Here is an 18,314-nt window from a genome sequence, read left to right as displayed (position 1 = left end):
TTTTTCACCAGGCTTTTTGAAATTCTCCCGCGACAACATTTTCATATCAGGCTACCCCACACGGGGTCGCAACCCCTAGTTTGGGAACCGCTGGTATAAGGATAATGAAATTGTAAGACGAAAAATATGGTTTGCGAAAACAAATTCTGCATGTCAAGTTATATCCAAATACTGTATGGAAAATTATATTTATAATCTACTATTCCTTCTAATCAACACTTCAAAATGCATTTTTCCCCCTGTTATAAATGGTTAGTTAAAATGACTAAATGGTGAGCCTATCTGATGTATTGATGACAACTTTGATTTTGCATAAATGACTCAGGGGTGAAAGATGTGTTTAACTCCAATGAACACAATATCAAATGTTCTGAGTATAAAACAGGGGGCATTGCGTGTTATTAGTCTAGAGTTTTTTTATTTAAATATACCACTTACATTTGAAAAAATGCACCTAAGTCCAAAGTGATTGAAAACAACTGTAATGGCGTAGCTCATGGGGTTACTACTGCGCTCTTCTCTCTCAATCTGTGTGTGTGTGTTTACATGTGCGTATATGTGTTTATTCTGTGTGTGTGTGTGTGTGTGTTTCTCCTGTGTTTGTGTTTACATGTGTGTGTATGTGTTTCTCCTGTGTGTGTGTTTACGTGTGTGTGTTTCTTATTTCCCCAACTGTGGGGATTGGGTGGAGGGTGTCGTGGGGTCAGGGGACTTGTGAAAATGGGAGTGGGGATGTAATATAGGGTATCACATGTGTGTCCTGCTCTGCTCTCTCAACCTACTGGGCTTAGATGGGAGTCAAAGACAGAATTAAGAGGACGTGACAATGGAGCAGAGAGTAAAGCATGGTTCCCACTAGCGAGAGCAAAGGGTGACACCACACACACATCACATGACAGAGACTGGGCTGGTACAACAGAGTTAATAATCTTGGCACTCAGAATCAAATCTCACTTTCTGTGCATGCTGGTTAAGTTTGTCACAAGAAGACTCTAGAGGCAATGGTTCTGTGCTGCCCAATCTTGATTATTTCCTTGATGAACATGCATGTACAGGCCTTGTAAGGTAGATCCAGCCTACTATAGACCTGTATGGAATTTACTGTATGTGGTGTAAGAATGCAGGCAGCCCCAGCCTACAAGTGATATGTATGAAAACATAAGAATATGTGAAAATCCCAATGGACTGTCTTGTCACCACATGGACAGCATAACTACAGATATGAGTAGTCTTTGGGGAGGAATGAAAACAGAGATCTGGACCGTTTCTTCCTCAGTGTCCTCCTCCTCCCCCCTTGCTGCGATGACCCTTTGGAATGGGCTTGTATTTATCGCAATCACTCTTGCAATGAAGACGGCTCTGGCCATTAGTGTGTGTGCACAATGTGTAAAGGTGTCACTGTGTGAGGGGGATGGGAGATGGAGCCAATAGGGACAGAGAAGAGGGGAACTGTTTAACATTATCATTGAGAATATGCCCTTCCCCCAATTCAGTCAGCCTTCCCAATCAGTAGTAAGGGAGTACGAGACCAGAAGGCAGGCAGGCAAGGAGGGAGGGATGGAGGGGGGCAGGCACGCAGGCAAGGAGGGAGGGATGGATGGAGCGGGGCAGGCACGCAGGCAAGGAGGGAGGCAGGCAGTGAGGGAATCAGGCAGGGAGGGACATAGACAGGAAGGGAGATAGGCAGGCAGAGAAGCAGGCAGGGAGCGAGGGAGGCAGGGAGACAGGCAGGCAGGGAGGGAGGTAGTGAGGCAGGAAAACAGTCACTCATTGCTGTGTTTCCAGGGGGCCAAGGGTGTTGGAAGGGTCACAGAACGAGTCACCACTGGGGATAACAGATTCCTCCCCTCCTCCCAGAGAGACACAGCATCAGGGATGACATATGACATCACTGCTGGTGACTGTTGCAGACCCTGCCTAATCACCCCCTGCCTGCTGTCCTTCACAGACATTGTGACCATGCTGGGGCTCTCATGACAGACTGTTACACACATACACACAACAAGGTTCTGGGTTCAAGGTATAATGCAGACACTGCCTCCATAACCTTCATCAGACTTCCTCTGCCTGATTTACCATGGAAACCCTGCTGGTGCAGGCCCGGCCTGTCACCATTATAGAAGCCAGTCCAAGCATCACTGAAAGTCAGCTTGATAGGGAATGTCAGTTCTAGTGATTTAATTGCTATGGCCTCCACAGCTTTAGGCCCCATGCCTGCTTTAGCATGGTGTCCATGCTGGCACAGACCCTCCTTCCAACATAGAAATACAATGGGAACATCCATTCCAGCCACTCTCTTGTCTATGGCTTCCCTAGCCCAGCTTGCTGTAGTCTTGTCTCCATAGCCTTCCTCCCCTGCCTGTTGTAGACTTGTGTTAGCATGATGGTGACCAATGACCATGCAGACCTCTCTGCAGGCGGTTCCACTGTCACATAAGGGCTGCATCATAACACAGCATCAGATACAGACTATTTTGTGGAGAGGAGAGCAGCAGTGAGACAGAGACAAGCACACAAGGAGGAGGAGGAGGACATTTGAGTCTGGTTTGATCATACTACTTAAGTTTTGTCAGTAGCCAGCCCTAAACAGCTGGGTACATTCTGCAAAACCGCTTCAACTCTGAACTCTCCCTGCTTAACTAGCGTGTACACACACACACACACACACACACACACACACAGAGAGAGATAGAGGGAGAGAGAGAGAGTAGGGAGGTCGACGCTAGATACAAGTTTGTGCACTTCAGCACCATGGACAGCAGGCTAAACGCTACTGGGGAGAGAGGAAACTCGAAACCCCAAGACTTCAATTATTCCAACTTGTGATTGTTTGATCGTAGGCCTGTGGCATAATTCGTTGTATGAAAATGTGTAACAGTGTATTTCGGGAGATAATCAATAGCCAACAATTACTCTAAATGTCAACCCAAAGAACAACAAAGCATGGGTACACCTGATTATAGCGTCATCCAATAACATAAAACTACACTGCATTTTTAGCTTGATTCGAGAAAGATAAAGTTTAGTCATGCTAATGTCGAGAAATTATACAACTAACAACAGCTACTTCAGGAGGAAACAATTAGGACACACGTTCTAGGCAAAAACATGCTGCTGGAGCTATGGTTAGGCTAACACCTACCTTTGCAGATATTTGAAATGTACCGGGTCGCATCTGAGTTGTTGATGGCTCGTGAGAGCTCTATTCCGACCATCAGTGAGGCTGGCACATGAAACACCGAATGGTCGCGGGGCAGCCTCGGGTGATACTGATTAGCTTCTTGCCACTGCTTCAGTGTAAACCAAAACAGTGATGATGACCTCTTTCCTTCCAGCAAAGTGACCAGTCCACAAAACCGTTACATGAAGAACTGTCATACGAACTATGGAAAGGATTGAAGAAGTAAAAGATGAGTTGATAATGTCTACAAAAATCACAACGAAATAAAAACTCAATAAAAATCCGAATAACTCAAAATAAATAGTGTGGAGTCCACACAAGCTAGCACGTTTAAATCGCTGTTGTCCTTTGGTTATTTTCACGTTGCTTATTTGTTTTGCTTGTGTAGCTCTCCTCTTATATCCTCATTCATTTCGCGATAGAAAAGTCCAATTCCAGGCTCCTTTCAATGCATATGTAACGCAAAAAATATATAAACGTCTCCAAAGCTGCTTATGATAATCTCAAAATAACCTACATCAAAAGAGTCGACAAACTGTGTTTTTATAAGGCAGTCGTGCACCATCAGCGTCCACTTGGATGAAGTTTCATAGGTTGTAGGCTATTGTGACTGCCTGGTATCTTCAAAATACCGTCCCTACACCGATAACGCATATAAGGACTGCAAGTGCAACGGTCATGTGGGGAAAACACGACAGCTCCATATCACGAAGCTGTTATTCACCATTAAAAGGGGTCAGATTTCCAGTCTTCGGAGCTTCTTTGAGAAATAACAGTCAAGGATTTGAATCGGTTATTTTTTTCCCCTACAAGTCTTGGCTCAACTGGTAATATGGGCACGGAGTTGGTAAATCCAGGCAGCCAGCTACTGTAGCCCGTGTTGCTGACACTCGGTCAGATTCTTCTGCGGGGTAGTCGCTCAATAATTTTTGATTGTCGTGTACTGCGCGTGGCTTTGTAACATATTTTCTTGCGCTCGCAGATCAAATTAAGATTAGTAGGCATTAAAATGATCGGCGTTGGGTGTGTTCCAATCGAAGGCGTTGAGATGGAGACAGAACAAACAAACGAAACACGAAATCTCACTGCTGAATCCGATAAACCGCGGATGATCAGAGAGCAGTAGTCCTTAAATCAGCGGTCCTCCTATGCCCAAATGTCCATTTAGAGTATGGAAATGGTAAGACTGTGGCAAGTTGAGTCCTTAAGAAATCGACTCGAGATTCAGGCTTCGGAAAGATGTCGACGTGGTGAGAGTTAGATTTGCCACCTCTTCTGTCATTCTCATCTTCGATAGGAGGACTATATAAGAATATCTACTCATCAGTTGAATTGCCCACTTTTCATGAAGCTGTTATGAACCACTGCAATTTAATAGGCTAGACTAGCCAGGTTGCCAGTCTGTTTCCTTTGGCACATGACATGGAGTACAAGGAGTGGAATGTTAGCTAACTGGCAACCAGGCTAAGACTAGGCTACTGGCATGGCAAGTTTCTGTACACTTTGGTAGGTATTAACAGTCTGTTTCTATATTTCTGACATTTCTCACAGCAGCCCCATCAACATGTGACACACACACACAACTGATTGAAGTTTGTATGTTTCAGCACCTGGACAGAAGCTACAAACATTTATAAGCGTCATAAGCCTTACAATTCATAATGAATTATAGCCTATAACATTTACAATAATGCATAAAACATGTACATATACTAATACGCATTTATAATGGCTTATTCATAACAGTTATTATAACGTGTAACCGAAGAGCAACGTGTGGGGGGAGGGCAGAGAGAGAGAGAGAGAGCAGAGAGAGAAAAGAGATTGCAGACAGAGAGACAGAGAGAGAGATAGACAGAGAGAGAGAGAGAGAAAAGAGATTGCAGACAGAGACAGAGAGAGAGAGAGAATATAACGCTAGAGAACCATACAGAAAGAGAGAGCTAGAGCAGAAGAGTGAAAACAGAGAGAGCAGATGGGGACACAAAGAACGCATCCAGCCCAACCAACCAACGTGTCTGGGGGCCAAAACAAGCAGTGGTCCATCTGGTGGGCCTAGCTGTTTCAGGAGTTTCAGCCAGAATGGTAATGATCAGTGACTGGGCTACTTAGCGGGTGCTGAGCCCCACTGGGCAGCTAGGGTATTGCTGAGATGGCAGATCAGATGTACATAACCTATTACAAATTGTAACGTTGAAAGACCGCAATATGTCTATTAAGCGGGTGCTGAGCCCCACTGGGAAGCAGGTAGTTAGGAACGCCATTTGTATAAAGGATGGTTGGTTATGGGAAGTTGGGGGGAGGTAGAGGGGGGTATAAGATATTGCTGTCTAATTCCTTACTGTCTGTATTCCCTGATCATGTAAATTGAAAAAAATATTGATCACAAAAATATGGGTTTTCATTGAAAGACAGGAATATGCATTTGTAAAAGATGCCTGGATTCTCTAAAATCTCTTCGCCCCACAAATCTGTTTACAGTAATTATAATTGCTTTAGAATTTGGCTACCACATATCTCTGATTCAGAGGGATTGGGTTAAATGTGGAAGACACATTTTGGTTGAATGCATTCAGTTGTGCAGCTGACTAGGTATCAGCTTTCCCGATATAGACAACCCGTACAATAATATGAGACGATTTGGATAGCAAAGAAGGATCGGAAAAATATGGAGAAAGCAAACGAGACTGGTGGAAAACTTTAATTAGATGACGATCACAGACAACCCCCCACCTCACTTCCTCACCCCCAGAGCTCATCTCAGAGGGAAGAAAGTTTTTTTATTGCATTAATTATTCAACCTCCAAATATTACAGGAGGGAGGCTGAGATTGGGCTGTGTTGTAGTGACAAGGCTCTGTATTATTCATAGATGGAGGGAGACAGAAGGGAGGTTATTTTATTCTGTTCTGTTACTCCAGTTCGCCCTTCCACACAGACAGAGACAACCCACAGGCCCCTCTGGGACTGCTTTATGGTACTGGATGTTAATTAACCTCTATGTATGCGTCCCCCCCCCCAAAATGGCACCCTATTCCCTATGTCGTGCACTACTTTTGACCAGGGCCTATCGGGTATATTGGTCTAAAGTAGTGCACTACATAGTGCAGGGAATAGAGTGCCATTTGGGACACAACCTGCGGTAATTGTTAACCTCTATGGTCCCAGGCCTCCTACACGTTGCCCAATGAGGAAGCAGAACCACAGCTGGCAGTCACGTGAGGTCAATATCTCTATATTGCACTGTGACTGTGACAGTGTTTCTTACAGCCACATATACTGTTTATAATTCATGCTACAATAATGGCAAAAATTGTATCTATTCTATACTGAACTATATTCGACATTAGTTCCTAATATATATACTGTGCTATTCTATATTATGTTATTGTCCCATTGTCATGCCCTGATCTGTTTCACCTATCTTTGTGATTGTCTCCACCCCCCTCCAGGTGTCGCCCATCTTCCCCATTATCTCCTGTGTATTTATACCTGTGTTCTCTGTTTGTCCGTTGCCAGTTCGTCTTGTTTGTCAAGGCAACCAGCGTTTTCCCTGTCAGCTCCTGTCTTTCCCCACCCTCCTGGTTTTAAACCCTTGCCTGTCTTGACCCTGAACTCGCCCGCCTGACCACTCTGCCTGCCGCCCTGTACCTTTGCCTCTATCTGGTTTTCCGACCTCTGCCTGACCTGACCCTGCCTGCCGCCCTGCACCGTTGCCTCTGTTGCTGTCATTAACATCGTTACTTCAAAACGGTCTGCATCTGGGTCTTACCTTATCCTGATACCCATGTCCAGACCAGTAAGAAAGTGTCCTGTCATATCCTGCTTTATCCTCTCCTATGCAGTCCTGTCTGAAAAGAGAACAGAATGCCGGGATGTTCCAGGAGTGAGTGACTCTCTCTCTCAAGTGAAGTGGATAATAAACAAGAGTGGAATAAACAATATAAATTAACAGTAAACATTATGCTCACAGATGTTCCAAAAGAATAAAGACATTTAAAATGTCATATTATGTCTACATGCAGTGTTGTAACGATGTGCAAATAGTTCTTCACTGGTGTTTCCCTTTTCTCACTGTGGTATTTCACCCAGTAGATAATGGGAGTCCCACTCTCCCTCTCTCTCTCTCGTCTTTAGTTCACAGCTTCCTTTGTGCCATGCATTTTGTATTGCAGCTGCATCAGTAAGGGATTAAGAGAATAAATACAGTATCAGTCAATACAGTACATGTGTGCTTGGTGCATAGTCACGTATCACAAAGTGAGAGGGCATCAATCCCAGCAGACCTCTGGCCTCGGGCCCTCATTACGTTACTCATGCTGCCTGTCTAGCCGAGTGGGAGTGTGTGGCTATCAGCTCCACTCATAACCTCCCCCTGCCTCCATCCCTACATCCCTCCCTTGCTCACACCCTCACCCTTCAAACCCTGATGGCCGAGGGGGCTAAGGCTAACCTTTTCAGCAAACAAGAAGGTGTCCGTGTTTCTTGATGTAGAGAAACACATTTGATAGCGTTCTGATTGTTGCTTCCTTCAACCCTGGAGGAATGGGCAGGACAATTGTTGGGGTTAATGGTGTGTTACGCGAGCGAGCGAGCGAGAGACACACAGAAAAGCAGGACAATAGTGGAGTTAATGTTGTTTTACCTCAGAGACATTGTGCGTCCTGCTGTTTGAATTAGCTTCCTCCAAAGCCAGGATAAAGGTGATTGTTCCTAGAAAACTGACACCTGCTGAGGTTTCAGCAACTAGGACAAATAGCTAGATGTGTGTGTGTGTGTGTAGTTTAGTTTATTTTATTTTTACAGGGACAGTGCACATTAATCAACGTTTCAGTAAAAGTGCCGGTTTTAGCCAGCCGGCTAATTTTCAACCGCAGTCCCTGGGCAGGTTATTAAAAACAATTACAATATAGACAATAGCACCATAGAACAAGCAAGACATAGCAACATAGGACAAGCAAGACATAGCATACAGACAGAGCAACATAGAACAAAAAGCAGCAAGACAAAATTCATAAAAGCAACAAAGTGTTTCCACACCTCACAAGCTACAGACAACATGGAAAGCGGCAACACACAGCTAGGGACCATGTTCACAAATCTGATTGACCTTTAGCCAGGTCTTCAAGCATTTTGTGAAAGTGTGATATGTGGTGCAGTTATGTGTGTCTGATGGCAGTGTATTCCAGACATGGGAAGCTCTCACAGAGAATGCAGATTTACTAAAGGTGCTTTTCCTTAGGGGAACTATACAGTCACCTCTCATGGCAGACCTTGTGGATCTGCTGCCATATGTCTGGGTTTTCTGTTTAACAAAAATATTGAGTGGAGTGGGAGCCAGGCCATTAAGGATCTTGAATACAAGACATGCGTCGGTGTATTGCACAAGATTTTCCCAACTCAAGAGCTCATGCTTTCTAAGGATGTGACAATGATGATGGCTATTGGGCTTCCTATCAAGCACTTTGAGAGCCTGTTTGTAGACAGACTGAATAGGTTTTAATGTTGTACAGCAAGCTTGGGCCCAACTAGTCAAGCAGTATGTTAAGTGGGGGAGTATCATAGATTTGAAGTACAGTTTTGCTACTTCTGTAGTCAAACAATTTCGTATAAATCGGAAATTAGCTAGATTGAATTTAGTTATTTGAATAACCTTTTTCACATGCTTTTTAAAAGAGAGGTTGGAATCAAGTATGATGCCAAGGTACTTAAAATCGGATACCACCTGGAGCTTTTCCCCTGACACATAGACATCTGACTCAGTAGCATCTGTTGCCCTCTTTGTGAAGAACATGCAAACAGTTTTTTTCACATTGAGATGCAAACACGAGTCACTGAGCCACTTTGTAACCTGGACCATTACAGTAGTGAGTTCTTGTGCAGCTTGTTGTTTGCTCTTTGCATGCACATATATCACTGTATCATCTGCATACATTTGAACTTCAGACCCAGTACAGACAGAAGGCAGATCATTAATGTACAGGCTGAACAGGAGGGGCCCCAGTATTGACCCTTGGGGCACGCCCACATCATAGCTACGAGTGGGCGACAGCTCATTGCTCACTCTGACACACTGAGTTCTGCCTTCAAGGTATGATTTCATCCATCTCAAGGCATCAGGGGAAAAGTTGAACTTGGACAATTCTGTGATGAGAATCTCATGGTTAACAGTATCAAAAGCCTTCCTTAGGTCCAGAAACACAGCCCCAACAGCACCCCCTTTGTCCATCTTGGACTTCACATTTTCCAGAAGAAAGCAGTTGGCCGTTTCTGTGGAGTGTTTCGCTCTGAAGCCAAACTGCATGGAGTGTAATGTGAAGGGGCTGTTGTTGAGGTGGGCAATCAGTTGTTCTGCTACACACTTTTCAACAACCTTTGACACCACAGGTAGTATACTAATGGGCCTGTAGTTACTCACGTCAGCAGGGTCGCCTGATTTAAAGATGGCCGTTATTATGGCCGACTTCCATACCCTTGGAAACACACCGAGACCAATAGATGTGTTGGTGACCTTAGTAATGGGGCCAATGAGTGACTCTGTAGTTTTTAAGAAAGGTAGAGTCCATCTCAAACACATCTTTTGCTTTAGAGTTCTTTAGTGAGCTAATCACCTTGTTCACCTTTGACTCAGAAACCTCCCTTATGATGAAGACAGGTTGAGTGTCATTCACTAGCACTGAGCCCAAGAAATCAGTGGAGGGGTTCTGTCAGTAACCTGACAGAGTCAATAAAGTAGGAATTGAAGGCTGTTGCTATTTCAACTGCATCCTGTGTTAGATTGTTATTCACCATGATTTCTAGTCTTTTTGCAGTGTTACTATGGTCTTTCCCTGTTAACTTTTTTAGATTCTCCCATATCAATTTAGAATTTCCCTTTGCTTCACCAATTATGTTAATAAAAAAGTTTGCCTTGGCCTGTCTGATTTCTTTTATCACCTTATTTCTCAACATGGTAAACCTACGTCTGTCATGTACTTCTATCTATCTAGCACACACACACACACTATTTTCATTACAGATCTTTTTTGTCTTACTCCAGACAAAAATAATGACTCTATCCCCCTACAAGGACTACATCTAGCATGTTCATTAAAATGTACTCATACATTTACATGCACACTAAGGTTTCCGCTATGAAACGGATTATGGCAGTAGGCAGATTATGGCATTAGTCACGTAAACACCGTACTCTGCTTATCTTAAAATCGGCGTAAGGTCATAATCAAAGTAAGCATACGCCGATTAAAACACCTGGTTTTCTAAGCTATCTTTCAAATGATTAGGACATGCAAACGCCTTAATCGGAGTGTATTTGAGCTGCACGTGTGGTAGCATCAGCAGCTCAAGCGTCCTTCTTTTGCGCGAGTGAAGTTCGGAAACACTGAACCGTACGCATCTCAGAAATGGTTTTCACATACTAACTTTATATGTCCGAACTGGAGTTAATCATTGAGTGTCTGGCTTGCATGGAGAAAGGCATGATTTCACGTCACAACAAACCAAAACCAAACTAAAACAGATTTTTGCATTTCCTGAAATCATAATCTCAAAGCAGTTGTCATGGCACAAGGTCCCAGAGTTTTGCCTGGTCAAGTCATGCGGTCAGGAACAACTCCTAGCTGGCCCATGTACATGTTGTGATCACAGACAGACAGTGACTGAAGGTCAGAGATTCAGTGCCAGACTTGTACAAAAGCTATACGCACACACATACGTACCTTTCGCAGGTGATGGAGTTATACTGTAGGTGAACTCATGAACAATGAAAAGGAAAACTCTGCACTCTGCTGTTCGTACTCCCAGGTGATTTTATTGATACAGCGTTTCAACCCTAAAATCCAGCCCAAAATCCCCAATTGGCCCACAAGGCCAAAACCGGGGGAGTTTGGATAGGCAATAAAACTCAGTTTGTCCAACTGGATTGCCATTGATTATGTCCATGGTCTATTAGGATCAATTACGGACTGGCAGATGTCGAGAATCGTGCTTGACCCGAGCGCTTAAAGAAAACAAATCACATTTTGCTTAACAAACATAACGTCATTCAGCCGAATAAAGAGTCGGAGGTCACATGGGATCGCCTTTTAAGAGTAGAGAGAGGGACTAGTCGGGACCCAGAGACAGTCACATTCCGAAGGAGAAACAACAACCAAGAGGAGACGGGTCAGAGAAAAAGAAAGAGTTGGCGCCCCGGTTTTCGATAAAATTCAAATCAAGAGAAAAAGACTGCTTAGAAAAATGAACTAAGACGACAGGATACTGTGAAAGACTGTGAGACTTTGGCATTAGACACCGCCTGGAGATGAAGAGTACAGCGAAGGATGGTAAATTGTGAAAAAAAAACAGACACCTGTAATGGACTGAACGTGTAAGAACAACAAAAGACCGACAAGAGGAAGAGGAATAATTCCGCATTGACAGTCCGTATAACAAAGCAGACCGTCCTTTGAATGAGGAGATAAAGGTAGAGAAGAGGAAGACGGAGTTACCCTTAAACAGACCAACCTACTGACACACCGGCCAACCTACCGACTAACGAACTCACCAAGCAACCGACTGACCGGCCAACCAATCCAGAGTATCGTGTGTCCCAGGTTGTGAGTCTCCTCGACAAGGACCTGTGGCTGCAGGACGTGACTCTGGTGTTCCTGACAGTCTTAACCATCCCGGTGGTGATCCTTGTAACCTCCTACCAGGCAGATCCTGCTACCAGCCCCTCCTGGGGAGGATCCACGACCCACCTCCAACCCCATGCTGCTGCCCTACCCCTTGACCCCTGTGGACACCACCTGTCCAGGAACATCTCCTACCCCCTCCAGGAGCTGTACCTGGAGGTGCGGTGCAGCGAGATGAAACACGGCCTGGTCCTGGGGATGTCACCAACGCTGACGTAGTGGTCCTGTAGGATGATGACCACTAGTTCTACTTTGGGGTAAGGAAGGGCACTAGTCCTACTTTGTATCCCAAACCCTATTTCCTATGGGGTGCACTACTTTTCACCAGGTTTCTGGTAGTTAGAGAGTGTGATGCTGACTAAGGTTACGGGTTCGATTTCTGCATAGGCGGCATAAGGTCAATCTTGCTCGGAGTTCAGCTCTGCCCCGATAGGCAGAACAAATGTGACTGGTTGGATGAAAGAAAGCACAGCTCTAACCTTAACCAATTGGGATAACTTGCCTCAACTTAACCAATCCCATTTGTTTCTGCCCACAAGGCAAAGCTGCGCCCAGAACAAGCTTGAACAAGGAAAAAGCTAATCTGCCATATTGTAGCTGGTACCCGCTGTATTGCTTGCTTGTATGTAGAGGTGGTTCATTCTGATGGTAGAGAGTCAGGCAGGACCTGCCTTCATTGTGATCATCCTAAAGTGGGGAATTTTTCACAAGATTAGATAGATGCATATGGACAAAAACAAAAGATGTTGCGTGATGAAACATGAAGATGCGAAGTTCGAAAACAAATGACCAGAAATACTGTATACTTAATAAACTATTACAAACATATGATCATCCAAATGTTAGCTATACATCTTGTGACTCATCAGATATGAACATGGGGGAAAATCGGATTTTCTCAAAATAAACATTTCACATCAGTTACATTTTGCAGTGCTCTCAAAAGAACATCTCTCACTTTCCATGCGAGGACTGGAGTCTGATTATAGGAATGATCCCAAAACTCGCCCACACAACACTTCTCCCAGCCTCCATCTCTTTTCCCATCCCTCCCTTCATCCCTTACACTTCACCGTCCGTCCATTACAGCTCGGTCAGGCTGACATGGCTCTCTTTCTCAACTCCAGACCACCTCAATCATTCTCCTCTCTCTCTCTCTCTCTCTCTCTCCCTCTCCCTCTCTCCCCTCCCTCCCGCCCTCACTCACTCACTCACTCACTCACTCACTCACTCACTCACTCCCAGCTCCTTTGCTCTCTCTCGCTCTCCTTACTCCTCTCTCCCTCCAGACCACCTCCATCACTCTTTCTACCCCTCCTCCACCCCCTTCCCCCTCTCTTGGTTGGGAGCAGAAAGGTCACAATGGTGTGCCAGCCCAACCCCCCTCCTCTCTATATCTCTCTCTCTCTCGCTCCATCTTGATCTCAGTGAGTGGATCTGGTGGTTTATTCTAAACCATCGCAGGGCAGCACACATACATTATACATCCCTTTTCACTCCTCCTGCCTCTGCCTGGACCCGTCCCGGGCCTGCCTCTCTGTGAGGAGCTGCTACTTAGCTGCGCATTCTATCCAAACAAATGTTGAATGGCCCCTCTGATCCCTGTACCAGGGAGGAGGTCCAACAGGGACGGATGAGGGGAGAGAGTGAGGGATGAGAAGGCGAGAGAGAGAACTCTGAACATCTGTTAAAAGCCTGGGACCACTGTGGTCACAACAGCACAATGAAACCGCTCCAAAATGGAGACTGAGGTGCACAGAGCCTAACTAACTCTGACACATGGAGCGTCCCTGGTTAATTTGGGCTTTTTACTAAATGTGAGGCTTTTTTGAGTCTACTCTTCCCAGAGCAATCATACAAGAAGAGAAAACTGGTCTTGGGTGGAGGGTTCTATTTCAGGGTGTGTTACATGCGGACAACGTGATTGGAGGAGACAGACTCAGCTGTTACGGTTGGCTCCTGGGATATGCATCTTGCCTGCTCACCTGAACGTAGGGTTAGGCATCCACAGGATGACGTCACACATGTTTTGTAAATACTTAGTTGGCTATGAGATGTTTCCACTGTGTACATTTTTCTCTGGGGTTCTTGATTTGCAATTGTCCAGCATGTGGGCTGCTGTCCATAGTGCTGAAACATACAAAATGGACCTAGTATCTGACCATCATCTTGTGCGTGTGTGTGTGTGTTCATGTAGGTGTGTTTGTGCGCATCTCTCGCACTCTCTGTGTTACTCCATGATGTGTGGAGTGACAGTCAGGGCCGTGTGAATCTGGACAGTCAGCAGGACTACCAGCTGATGGCGGCCACTCAGACACCTGAGGGATTCTCTCTGCTGTTCAAGAGGCCCTTCAGCACCTGCGACCCACAAGACTACATCATAGAGGTGAAAGAGAGAGTGAAAGAGAGAGACAGATCAGTGGCAGGTGGTAAGAGCATTTTTTTTTAGCACCCGTGACCCCAGAGAAATAACAGAGATATCATATTGTTATACTGTTATGTACTGGGAAGGTGTGAGTGAGTGAGTGAGTACAGTAGCAGGTAAAGAAAGGCATAATATAGAGACTGATCTTTGTGCTTGCTTGTAATTGGCAGGAGGGCACTATCCACCTGATCTATGGAGTGTTGGATCGGCCAATCCGCTGGCTCCAGCAGCTCAAACTGTCCCAGATCGAGACGGGGGTGCAGAGAGCCCGCCTGCTCTGCCCTGACACCCAGTCTCCCTCCCTGCTACAGGACATACACACCCTGGAGGTCCGGAACACCGACGTCAACATCTCCACCCAGGAGACCACTTACTGGTGTCACATCTTCCAGATTCCCCCCAACAGGCAAAAGAACCACATCGTGATGGTTGGTAAACCGCTAAACCTAGTCCTATACATTGATGGAACCTTATAAATAGAATTACTTTTAGTAATGCCACAGAATTGGAATTACTTTGAAGAGGGGGATGACCGCGGCAGCTTTCCAATCTATGGGAATCTCAGACGATATGAAAGAGAGGTTAAACAGGCTAGTAATAGGGGGTCCAACAATTCCGGCAGATAATTTTTGAAAGAAAGAGAGGGTGCAGATTGTCTAGCCCGGCTGATTTGTAGGGATCCAGATTTTCCTGCTCTTTCAGAACATCAGCTATCTGGATTTGGGTGAAGGAGAAGTGGGGGAGGTTTGGGGGAGTTGCTGTGGGGAGCGCAAGGCCGGGGTAGGGGTAGTCAGGTGGAAAGCATGGCCAGCCGTAGAAAAATGCTTCTTGAAATTCTCAATTATAGTGGATTTATCGGTGGTAACAGGTAACAGTGCTCTAGCCCCTAAGCATTCGAATAGATCCAAGAAAATTGGATAAGTGGATAAGTGTAATCAATATGACAATACCCCTCCCCAACCTTATTGCGTAGCCCCACCCAATCTTTTGGATAGGCGCCGGGAGTTGATTTGGAATCGGGCTAAGGAATGAATAAAGTTAACACGATGGAGTCCATTGCAGAGCATTTCCCCCCCCTCCTCCTCCTCTTCTCCCCCTGTCTTTCTTCCATTACAAGTCAGTGGTAACCCCAGGTAACAAGGCCATAGTGCACCACATGGTGGTGTTTGATTGTTCTCCTGAGATGGATACGGCCCCCCAAGTACAGCAGATCCTGTGAGTCCTAGATGAAGTCAGCCGGCCTCAACTACTGCCGCCACATCCTGGCTGCCTGGGCCATGGGAGCGGAGGTAACCAAACACTGCAGGCACGGCACCAGTCACACACGAACGTGCACACCGCACCTTGGTTCAAATAGTATTTGTTTTCTTTCAAGTGCTTTAGCTGTGCTTGATTGTGCCTGCCCGGTGCAATAGAGCCAATAGAATACTCCCAAAAGTGCTTATTACCACCCATGAGACACTCCAAGTAGGTTCAATCGAATGCTCAAAGTATTAGAAGAACAAATAAACTATTTGAACTCAGGTCTAACACAAATTAATACATATCAATACTGCCTGGAAAATATTAATTGAAGACCACCTATTGTGAAGTGGAAATTGTCTTAAATGTTAATTACATAGGCAGATGCAGGGAAATTTTGTGGTGTCCCATGTGACTCAGCTTGCAACACCAGAGTTGTGGGTTCGATTCCCACGGGGGACAAGTACGAAAAAGTATGCACTCAGTACTGTACCAGTACCAACAACAATGAGACAGCCTACAGCGAGGAGTTGAGAGCCCTGGTGGGAGTGGTGCCTGGAAAATAACCTCCCCTTCAACATCAACAAAATTAAGGAGCTGATCGTGGACTACAGGAAAGAGCAGAGAGAGCGCGCCCCCATCCACATCAGACGGGGCCGCAGCGGAGAGGGTCAAAAGTTTGAAGTTCCTCGGTGCGCACATCACTGACAATCTGAAATGATCCCTTCACAGTCAGTGTGGTGAAGAAGACGCAACAGTGCCTCTTCAACCTTAGGAAGCTGAAGAAATTTGGCTTGGCCCCTAAGATCCTCACAAACTTCTACAGATGCACCATTGAGGGCATACTGTTGGTCTGTATCACCGCCTGGTACGGCAATTGCACCGCCCTCGGAACCACAGGGCTTCCCAGAGGGTGGTGCGGTCAGCCCAAAGCATCACTAGGTGCCTTCCCTCCAGGACATCTACAACGACCGGTGTCACAGGAAGGGCTCATCAAGGACCTCAGCCACCTGAGCCACGGCCTGTTCGACCCGCTACCATCTAGAAGGCGGAGAACTGCCACGACTAGGTAGCCTAGCGGTTAGAGTGTTGGGCCAGTAACCATAATGTCGCTGGTTCGAATACCCGAGCTGACAAGGTGAAAGGAGTGGTTGGGGTGTTAAAAATAATTGTCCCTTCTGCCATTTTCTTAATCTACAAGAAGATGGGGAAACAACCATATAAAACTGGTGCACCACCACAACAAGCCCAAATCTCCCATAAGTAGAGGCCTTAGAACAGTGCCTCTGGTGGAACGAGCCTTTCCGGGCTGTAAGACTTTCCTTGACGAAGACTGACCAAGTGAATCCAGGTGAAAGCTATGACTCCTTTTTGATGTCACTTTATAAATCCACTTCTATCAGTGTAGATGAAGGGGAGGAGGCAGGTTAAAGAAGGATTCAGAAGCCTTCAGACAATTGAGACATGGATTGTGTATGTGTGCCATTCAGAGGGTGGGTAAGACAAAAGATTGAAGTGCTTTTGAACGGTGTATGGTAGTAGGTGACAGGCGCACCGGTTTGAGTGTGTCAAGAACTGCAATGCTGCTGGGTTTTTCACCCTCAACAGTTTCCCATGTGTATCAAGAATGCTCCACTACCCAAAGACATCCAGACAACTTGACACAACTGTTGGAAGCATTGAAGTCAACATGGGCCAGCATTCCTGTGGAACGCTTTCGACACCTCCGTGGTCTTGAATCAATAGTTAGAGTGCTCCGAGCCTGTTCTCCGGGGCTTCACCGGGGGACTTTATCCCTATAGTTAGCCTACAGCATGTCAAAGATGAAGTACATTGCGGTTGTATTTCCCATTATGCCTTTTTAATCTGGCTGCTTCGGAAACATTTTTAGTAAGGGTGTTATTATAACTTGAGTAAACCAATGATGAAATTAGCTGTGCCAACTAACTTTAACTTGCATTTGACCATGCTGTGTGGGTCACTGTTTGTTGCATGCAATATTTTCTTTGTGGATTTAAAACAGGACAGATGTTGTTCTCCAGTTATAACTGGGATGAAACGCAAATGTATGTGGGGGTCCTCAGATCCTCAAAAAGTTATACAGCTGCACCATCGAGAGCATCCTGACTGGTTGCATCACTGCCTGGTATGGCAACTGTTTGGCTTCCGACCGCAAGGCACTACAGAGGGTAGCGTGTACAGCCCAGTACATAGCTGAGGCCAAGCTTCCTTCCATCCAGGACCTCTATACCAGGCAGTGAGGAAGGCCCTAAAAATTGTCAAAGAATCCAGCCACCCTAGTCATAGACTGTTCTCTCTGCTACCGGCACGGCAAGCGGTTCCAGAGTGCCAACTCTAGGTCCAAAAGGCTCCTTAACAGCTTCTACCCCCAAGCCAAAAGACAGCTAATCAAAGGGCTACACAGACCCATCTTTTACGCTGCTGCTACTCTCTGTTGATAATCTATGCAGTCACTTTAACTCTACCTACATGTACATATTACCTCAATTACCTCGACAACCGGTGCCCCCTCACATTGACTCTGTACCGGTACTCCCTGTATATAGCCTTGCTTGTTATTTAACTGCTGCTGTGTAATCATGTTACTTTTATACTTATCTATTTTTTTACTTAACACTCATTTTTATGCATTTTCTTAACTTCTTAAAGCATTGTTGGTTAAGGGCTTGTAAAGTAAGCATTTCACTGTACTGTAGTTTTCGGCGCATGTGACAAATAACATTATATGATGTGGTTGAATTTATTCTGCCACTGTGTGACACGTGTACTTT

The 18,314-nt window shown here is 45.4% G+C and overlaps 1 pseudogene; it reads left to right on the top strand.

The window, feature by feature from the left end:
• The first annotated feature begins 5,389 nt into the window (after positions 1-5,389).
• Positions 5,390-16,595, top strand: LOC115114260 (dopamine beta-hydroxylase-like; annotated as a pseudogene).
• The last annotated feature ends 1,719 nt before the right edge of the window (positions 16,596-18,314 follow it).

The sequence above is a fragment of the Oncorhynchus nerka genome, linkage group LG4 (assembly GCF_034236695.1).
Source record: "Oncorhynchus nerka isolate Pitt River linkage group LG4, Oner_Uvic_2.0, whole genome shotgun sequence".
NCBI classification, from domain to species: Eukaryota; Metazoa; Chordata; class Actinopteri; order Salmoniformes; family Salmonidae; genus Oncorhynchus; species Oncorhynchus nerka.
This window is presented reverse-complemented; position numbering and strand designations above follow the sequence as displayed.